The 9,625-nt window shown below is 48.0% G+C and overlaps 1 long non-coding RNA gene across 1 annotated transcript; it reads right to left on the bottom strand.

Annotated features, from left to right (window-relative positions):
• Positions 1-2,497: 2,497 nt before the first annotated feature.
• LOC133163348 (uncharacterized) lies at positions 2,498-8,982 on the bottom strand. Its single transcript, XR_009716372.1, has 2 exons — positions 5,317-8,982; positions 2,498-5,214 (listed from the first exon to the last, which is right to left on the bottom strand). It is a non-coding gene; the product is annotated as an uncharacterized LOC133163348 (long non-coding RNA).
• Between the last annotated feature and the right edge of the window lie 643 nt (positions 8,983-9,625).

Here is a 9,625-nt window from a genome sequence, read left to right as displayed (position 1 = left end):
CTTTATCCCCCCCGCCCCTGCGCTCCCGAAATAGGCGCCCAGATCAAACGCTCCCCGTAGGGAAGGGGTCATTACTGGAGCGCGGGGCGGACACAGGCCGATGGCTAGCAGGCCACGCCCCCGCAGCAAATTGCAGACTAGGCCCGGCCGGGACGACACAAGCGTGCTCTTTTATGAGGGGCCGGCGGGAACTTAATTCACCATTACCTCTCATGCACAAGTCCTGAAATGCTTTCACAAACGCACGACTGAAAGCTTTTCACACGCTACTGAACGGCTTTCATACACACTGCGGATTGTTTCGCTTTCGCACAACAGAATCACTCGCAGAGAGAATTTCGCATTTTTCACTCGTGTGCATTTCAGTTATGCACGTAAGAGGGTTACGCTAAATCACCCCCGGGATTGGCCCGCTCGGAGAACAATGCGGAGCATTTTTCCAAACGGCCAACCCAGCGTGAGCGAGGCGAGGCGGGCGTTCTGACTTTGGGCGCCGCCGTGCTTCTCAGGGTTTATATTTATCTGGGTGTCACATAAGTAGCGTGTTTCAAGTTGCTGCCAGAAGACCAAGGGGGAAATTGCGGCAGATTTCGAGGCCATTACAGACGATTTAATCCCCTTTAAAAGGCCGGCAGTAGGTTGCGGGTCGGGTCCCGGGAAAGGATCCAGACTCGGATCGTTGGCCTTAACAACTATCTTGCCCGTGGTGTAAAAAGTCCAATTTAAAAGACGAGTATCAGCACTGAAACGGGCCGCTTGATTACAAATCTTGCAACCTAAAGTGCAGGATTCCTCGGCCGCTCTCCAGCTTCCCCGCGAGCTGGAAATATGGCCAGGCGGGTGGAACTTTCAGACACGGGTCCGAGCCAAATTTCGCGGCGGGAGAGGTTGGCTGGGATTAGCGTTGACGTAAAACAAGCTGCCGTCACAGGACAAATAAACAGACGGTAAAAGACAGTCACGCTCAGTGCGCCGAGGTTGCAGAGGCGGGCACACAAGAAGAGCCTTCATGGGCCGCCAGTGCGACCTGCCTGCTTCTTTCTCTTGCTAGGTTTGTATGCTAAATCCTCGCCCCCTCCTTCTTTGGAGCCCTGTCATTCTTCCACCACAAGCATTTCCAGTGCTGACACACCATGCGCAGGCCAAAGCCACCCAGCGGCAGTGGCACAACCATAATGACTATGTTGACTTCTCGTAATAATACCGAGATGAGCGCTTTTAGGGTTGGGCCTCTGCAATTCTGACGAGGCTGAAGTGAAACAAGTTGCACTTGTGTTGTTACGTTTGCAAAACTTTTGCTTGACGAGATCTCACTTTGTCGTTGGAGCCAATGGCAACGACCAACTCACTCATGGCAGAGCGTGAGCATTTCTATCATTTCTGATGGGAATTGCCATTTCAACTTGAAAATGTTGAAGCAAAGCGGGGCAGACACATTTTTGGCTGGCATTGAAGAGCACTGACAAATGACCAAGTTGGCAGCATCTAAAAGGCACGCGGAAGTTTGTCCGCCCGCCCGCCCGCACCTGTACGGCTCTACGGACAGGAGATGTACTGTCCGACATGGCCGGCCCGAGTGTGCACGCGCATGTCAGCGTACACAAGTATGTACGTGTGTGGGAGGGCGAGAGAGAGACGGGCCGCTTGGAACGCTGTGAAATTCCACCTTGGCGACTCCTCCCAAAACCAGAGAAGGCTAATTTCATCAAATCGCGCCTAAAACATATCATTCGCTCCATGACTAAATATGAATTAGCGGCCAAAAGGCACCATGTGCGTCTTCTTGTTCAGATCCCGACCTATTGGTGCAAATCTTTTTGCTCACTTGTTTCAGTACATAAAGTTTAGGAGTTGCCGTGCAGCGCCGCTCCTGACCGGCGGACTCGGAGAGAAAGCCGGGCCTGAAAAATCAGATTCCAGCGATGCCTTGTGTAAAAGGACTTCATTATGCTCCCAGAATATAGACTAGACAAATATTTGCCTTGGTCATTATGATGCCGTATCCACTCCCCCCGTGGACCCGAGTTCCTACACCAGGCTCAGTGTTCCGCCTTCCCTCGGCGGAAAGAGAGGACGCCCGAGCCCTCGGGGGAATCCGAGCGAGCGCGTCCGTCCACTTTATCGCCGCCTCGAAAATGGTGATTTACGACAATAGCGGCGGGGCGTTGGCACGGGACGATCCGCCCTGCGTCTCTCCGGGGTCGCCGTGCTCGGGACGTCATTCCAGAGTGGTCAGGAAGTGCGGCTCCCTCAGACCCCCGCATGCATCCCTCCAAACAGATGGTCTTTCATTCGGATGTCTCGTATGCTGCCCTCACTCCCACCTTCCTCTCCGCACACAACGATCCCACATTCCGCCAATTGCGAGTGAGACACTTTTTTCCCCCTTTCATGAGGAGCGCTTTGTATATGTCTTTAACCTCCCCCCCCCCAAAAGCCCCCGGTAAAGGTATACGGTTCCAGATTCTGTTTGAGTGGAGACTTCTCCAAAATACAAGCCGTCATTTGGCGGCTTTTTTTTTTTTAACTTGACTAGCAAGCAGAAATTTGCACTCAACTTCACTTAACAGTTGGGCAGTTAGTGACAAATTCTTCCAAAGAGGCTCCAAGCTCTTTATTGCCCGGTGTTGCAGGGAATGACTTTCAGATGGTCCCGATAGCGGCGACGACCCAATGCCGGAAATTGGAAGAATTTCCCCTTCGACGGGAGTCGTGGGGCAAAATGATATCCTTCCGCGACACCAGCTTGGACGGGCGCAGCTCGGACAATCTTCGGCCCTCCGACCCGACCGCCTCCATCGCACGGGAAGAAAAGCGGATCCTCGCCGTTAAGACTAAGAACACAGCGCTCGGCTACCAAAGCCCTCAGGACTGCACAATAAACATTTCATTTCCTCTGGCGAGCGATAGGAAGGCCTCTGTGACGTTTAAAACGGTGCAGAAGGAGCGACGGAAGAAAGCCCGTCATTCAGCGCTCTGTCTTCAAAAAGGCATTCGCCAAAAAAAAAAAAAAGCCTTCTGGGTTTGAAGACCGCCGAGAAGAAAGTGGGACACATTTGCGGGAGCCTTTGAACAATAAATAATACTGAGACAATTTTGTGGAACAAGTAGAAAGCAAGTCGCAGTCTCGCAGTCGTAGCATGTTCGTTTATTTGGAACACATGCTAATTGGTGGAAATAAAAAAACTTTTACTCTGAAGGTGTTTCAAGTCCCAATTTGCCAAATGGGTGAATATTTTGTATTATGGCGCAACAGAGACAAAAGCAATTTGGAGCGTACGTCATTGTGAGAAATTGTCATAATTGGCCGGCTGTAAAAAAAAAAATAAAAATAAAAACTCGCCGAGTCTTTTTACGACTCGATAAGTGTCGGAATCTGGAAAGCATCATTTGTGGAACTCGTTAAATGCGGCGCTAAGTCAAGTGGCACACCATCACGTTCCATCACATCATTTTCAAACGCATCCCGCTTTGACTGCACATCATTTCTACGATTCCGCCAATTCACGACACGTGATAAGATTATTTTTTTTACGACGCCAGCGGTTGGTGCTTTATCGATCGTTTCACTCGCTCTATTATTTTTCTCATTTTTTCCTAATCGCTAATGTCTGCGTTCATTTAGGGACTTTCCACGAACGCTTACAGTAAAGTCGCACTCGTATAAATTTTTGGCTTACCGAGGCTGCTCGTGGTGCACGTTCAGATAAAGGTGCGTAAAACCTTCGAGGATTTTTCCACAGGTAAAAAAAAAAAAGATCAATTTTAATTGGAAAAGCAGGCACAGGCACGATGTCACTTTCCATGACAGTGTTCCATTTGTTGCCAATTAAAAAGATTTGTGCGGCGGAGGTCTGTTCTATAACGAGTCGCGCAAACTTGACCTTGGGGTGCACTGCTGGGTTTTTGGACATTCAGCTAAATTTAATGTATTTATTTCATTCATCATCATTAATTGAGCCCAAAAGCAGAAACGTCCATCTTCCATCCATGCTAACGTCTGTTAGCATGTCTATAGCATTTCACACATTAGCATTAGGCAGGCAGACTTCTCTTTTTTTTTTTTTGGATACGGTTTGCTGTTTAGCTACACAATGTTTAGTCCTCTTTAAAAGTCCATTTAACTTCACCTAGGGGTGACAAACAGCTTGAAGCGAGCACGCCGGGCCTCTTCTTTGTGACTTCCTCAAAGCGATGCTACACAATAGTGTCCCTTTAGCTGCGTTGAATGCGGCCTCTATGCGCCCGTGTTATTTCTGCGGAGCTGGGAATGGTCAAGAAGGTCTATTTCGGTGCCATTTCCAGTGGCGGTCAACAAGCGGAGCGCAGAATAACATTTGGAGCTCCTTGCACGTTGGAGTAAACCACCTCGTTCGGCGTTACATCACAAAAGCTGAATTTATGCTGAGCTGCTCTCTTTTTCAAGCGCTATCTCCCTTGGCTTCCTCTCACACATCATCCCTCATCGAAAGCCATTCTGTCTGGCCTGCTTCAAGCGCTCCCTTCCCGCCTGCTCATTTATTACTTTGTGCCTATCCATCTTTCTCTCTCTATTTATCTATTTATCCCCCTGACTCGGCTGTCAGGTAAATGAAGGCCCTCGCGAGGCCAATGTGGCGAGTGCTTTGCGTCACCGCAGCTTGAAATGCACCAAAAAAATGAAGCCAGCACTCCGACGGAAACGAAGAAAACAAAGTCGCGCATTCTTGGGAATGTCTCAGCTTTATGTTTTGAACCAGCCACATTTGGTCAAGATCCAAGCAAGTCGAGCTGATTTTTCCTCTTCTATTTTAATTTTGCTGAAAAATGATCCTTCCTGTTCCGTTTACAGCCATTTTAGGAGGGCCTTCCTTCACATCTCCAGTAGGACAGTGGTCTTCAACCTTTTTTTGAGCCATGGACCGGTGACGTGTCAGAAACCGGCCTTTATAAGAAATATAAAAATAAAACTCACCTTTATGTTGAATTAGAGGAAGTTTGTTTCTCAGAAATCTTCACCATTTCTTCGCCTTAGCAATAGGGTTAGCCATTAAGAACGATGGAGCACTCACCTTTGTTGATGTGCTTGTGGTGACCTTCACTGATTGCTTCTGTTCTTCTTGACCACGTTTTTTGTTTTTTTCAAAGAATTCCAAAGCTTGGTCTTTTAATGCAGGACGCTTGGTCTCCATGGGCCGAAGCGGTTTTGGAGGCTTCATCGCTTCGTTAGCTAGCCTGTCGCCGCCACATATTAGTCACATATGTCAGTCACCTGTGTTGTCGATAAATTCATATTTTAAGTAGGACTCCAGAAATGTCATTTTAAACGCAGCTTACCTTTACTTAAAAGTCGTAGCCTCTTCTTCTTGGGCTTTTTTCCCCTTTCCGAAGAAGCTTTCCAAACATCTCGGCTTCTAGCTCATTTTTGCTAGTTTCGCGGGCTCGACTGGAGTGACGTCACATGACCGGAGTGACGTCACATGACCGGGACGATCGTCAAGAGACACTGATGCACCGGCGGATGTAATTAGCCGAGAATCGCCAAATTGGACTATTTTTCAAAATAAATTCTTACTCATTTTTGCTAGCTTTACGGGCTCGACTGGGGGGAGGGGGTGGGGGACATGTCACGTGACAGGGCACCTGAATGAATTGATCCTCGATAAAAAAAATAAAAAAATTCTTTCTGTGCGGCTTGGCGGCCCGGTACCAAGTGACACACGGAACGGTCCGCGGCCCGGCGGTTGGCGACCTCTGTTCTAAGGGTCCAAACGGGACCAGTCTGCTACAAATGTCAAAATGAATACGATTGTGCTTCAGGAGGTAAACATGCGCCCTCCAGTGGACATCTGGTGCACATGCAAGGTGCAGCCCTCACAGCAGACAGACAGACACCAAAGCCTTTTGATGATCAAACCCAAATTATTAGAAAAACACCGTAAAGTTGCAGGCCGCCCTCCCTGCACAAGGCTTTAAAGTGGTTTGTATTTCCATGTGAACGCAAAAAGCAAACTACAACTGGCGAGCCTCGATGACACACAGAACTATCGAGGGACAACATGAAAATTAGTAGCTCCTGACGGGCGTCCTATATTTTTCTCTGGGCATATACAACAACTAGCTCCATAGATCTGCAGTATATATGTGTGTGTGTGTGTGTGTGTTACGCAAAAGGCCGCGCTTAGTAATCGCCAGCTGCGTATTTTAGGTGCCAGCAGCCGCAGAAAGACGAGCGAGGCCTTGTGGCCCAGAGCGCGGCTCTGGTCCCGCTAAAGGCGACCTTAATGACAGGCTTGTCTAAAGTTGGAGTCTGAAGAGCAAGCCTCCGGACGCTCTTGTTTATCTGCGCCTGCCTGGATCTCCTCGATGGACATTTCAAAGGCCAAAAAGGGACAACTGGATCGTTTGTTTGTTTGCGGCTTGGTAGGAAGCTGCAATGTACAAATGACTGTACGCAAAGTAGAATTTTCAGGGAAGAGAATTCAAATCATCGAATGAATTAATTCAAATAATCGGAATCATTTTCACTTAAATAATCAAAGATTTTAAATACCGTTTTTTTCCGTGTATAATGCGCCCCCATGTATAATACGCACCCTAAAAATGGCATGCTGATGCTGGAAAAAAGCCTGTACCCATGTATAATACGCACCCAATTTTTATGAATTTTTTTTAATTTTTTTTTTTTTTTTTTAAGTCCCAATGATCGTCACACACGCAGGGAGGCAATGGGTCCCATTTTTATAGTCTTTGGTATGGTCTTAACTAGGCTGGATGTAATTTTTTTTGTTGGCGTTGATTTCTCCGACTGCCCGTAAACGCACCACCGCGCTCCGTGCGCGCATGTGAAAAAGGCGTGCGGACGTGAAAAAGGCGGCTCTGTATGGGAGAGACGTTGAAGAGGAATAAAAACACCCTTGGAAACCAAAACTTGCCCCTCGTCGTGACTCGGAGCCGCAACAAATGTTTCGGATTTGTGTAGGGTACATTGTGACAGACAGCAAACGAGCAGGTGATCGAGCAAGCGTGTGATGCGAGAGCATTGCGGTCGTATGTTGTACCATGACTTTCTTTAAAAAGAAAATTAAAAATAAAAAAAAATTAAAAAAAATTGTACCCATGTATAATGCGCACCCCAGATTTTAGGACAATAAATTAGTTAAATTTTGCGCACTATACACGAAAAAAAACGGTGATTTAGATCATTTCACTAAACACAATATTCCGAGGGTTCTTAAAACATCAAATTGCTTGGCAAAATGTGAGGTGGCCCACTCATGGGTTGATTATCAAATTGATGACAATGTCAATAATTGAATGGAAAGTCAAATTCTCAATGTCCGCTTTGAATGAGGCCTTTTGATCCAAAAGCTCATTAATGTCGTCGTTGGAGTGACACCTCGCTATACGCGCTGGCTGAACTTCCTGCAGGAATCCAAACAGGTCGCAAGGAGACACACGCACTTTTGAGAATGAGAACAGCGGACCTGTGTGAGGGCCAGCAGCTCGGCCCCACCAAGGGGGACTTACTGAGGCCCCCGTTAGGCTGGCGCGTCCATCAAAAGGCTTCATTTAAGCGCCACATGAAAGTGCGGCCTTTTCACGCCAAAGTCACGCTGTTGACTCGCTCGTCTGTTTACGAGGCGAAAAGCGCCTTCCGTCCCGCGCCGCCGTCGATGGACGCCATTGAGTCCTTGCCCCGTGTCATGGGAAGACAAAAAGGAAGAAGCCTTGAAAAGAGAAACATGCCTCTGAACTGGACAGCTGCAAAAGTGGCCGCTCATGCAAATATTTCGAGTGGCACTTACATAACAGCTTCGGGAGGTCAGAGAGCAGCGTTGTGGACACGCACACGCTTGCGAAAGGAAGGGAGGGAGAGGAAGCCCGGAGCGCTCGCAGGACACGCAAAAGCATTCACGGCGCTAACTTGGAAGCTAACTTGCATGTTTTGGGGACGGGAGAGCAAAAGCCACGCAACAGCCTCACAATGAACCGAGCGAGCCACCTGGCTCCCTTGATGCTCTTCCGACATGTAATTAAAAGATGCACACATGGTCTGTCTGGATTTCTTTTTTGTTTTGTTTTACTCTTGCTTTAGAAGAGTAAGTCTGTCTTCAAATGTCAACCACAGAGAGAGCAGACAAGTGGGCCGATTGAAAGCACACAGTGACGGACGGCCACATCAAACAGCCGCTGCTCACGTCGATCTTAAAAAACGTTTGGGGGAGAAAGGTCATCTATGTGCAACTTCCCTGATTTCCTCTCAAGCACCAGCGGAGTTCTGAAAAAGAAACATCTGCAAGGGGCTGTTTGTGTTTAGAAAATACACATCGCGGCTTTTTAAATCTAGCGTAAAATTTCGATCAAGCCGAATAGAGCCTCCATTATGGCGTGCAGATATAATTTTCCGCGTCCACAGAGATCCCGTTATAAAGACTAGATTGCAGGATGGCTCGTGCCAAGGTCAGCACCGTAAATCCGCCACCGGAGCGCCCCCGTTGGATATCTACCGCAACCCCCCCCCCACTACATGATCAGGTGCTAGTTTGATGGTTTGATGGAGGGATGCGTTTTCGGAATAACTGTCATTACGCGGCAAAGGCCGCTCGATAAACACACACGCAGGCGCTGGCTATTGTGTGTCATTGTTCTTTTTGGTAGACCACCTGGTCATGTGACACTCCAGAGTAACAATGCTTGTGCAAATTGGTTCCAATATGGGGGCCGATCCCTTCCAGTAAGTGGATGTTAGGGGGTGAAAATAGACGCCTGAATTTTACCGCTGTACATCAAGTTGTCAGGACGACGATACGGATTATTTTTCGTAGTACTGTCAACACACACACACACCTGCTAGTGTTACTAAATTATTCTATCAAACGTCTGCTATCTTAGTGGCTAACGCATACTGGGAAAACCATAAAACTGTAGATTGTCGTCCAGAGTTGGAGTCCAACCCTGCTCTCTCGTGTCATTTCCCGAACGCGTGCATCTGTCTGACTTCCTGTCATTGCTGGCACATGCTAATATTTTCTGCATTGGCCTGCGGGCCAGGGATGATGGACCCCGATGAGATGGTTAGCAGATGTATCCATCATGCGAGAGTTAAAAAGTAGACGCTGCGTAGCCGCAGCGGGGACGAGTCTTTAATAATAACATGAGAGGGTGCCCCGTTATGGCTTTGATCAATCGGTCCGCCTGCTGAGGGGACGGGTGGAGTCTGCTGGACCTTGGAAGGACCAGAAACTGGACAGAGCTTTATGCCACACTCAACAAACATCATCTATGCGCCTCTACTCTGTGTTCAAAGGTTCTAAGTTGTGGTCAAAAGATGTTCTGCAAGTTAAAGAAGAAATGATGATGAGTGCAGCACCACATATCACCAGCAGAGGTCGCAATGATAGGTTTTGGATTTGATGGAAGGCATTTCATTTAGCCGGCGCGAGTATTCGCCCCAAGTAGTAAGACTTCGGGGTGAAGGGAACGTGAAAGAAAATATCCGTTGAAATTATTCTAAGCGCAAAAAACCTCCCAGAATTGTGTTGGGTCACTTGGAGTCGTTTGCGCGCAATGTGAGAGGGTGTGGGCGGAGTCAAAGATTTAGTTCAGCCTCTCACCCCTCCTCATCCAGGGGAAGTGATTCATG

Source organism: Syngnathus typhle, linkage group LG12 (assembly GCF_033458585.1).
Source record: "Syngnathus typhle isolate RoL2023-S1 ecotype Sweden linkage group LG12, RoL_Styp_1.0, whole genome shotgun sequence".
Taxonomy (NCBI): domain Eukaryota; kingdom Metazoa; phylum Chordata; class Actinopteri; order Syngnathiformes; family Syngnathidae; genus Syngnathus; species Syngnathus typhle.
This window is presented reverse-complemented; position numbering and strand designations above follow the sequence as displayed.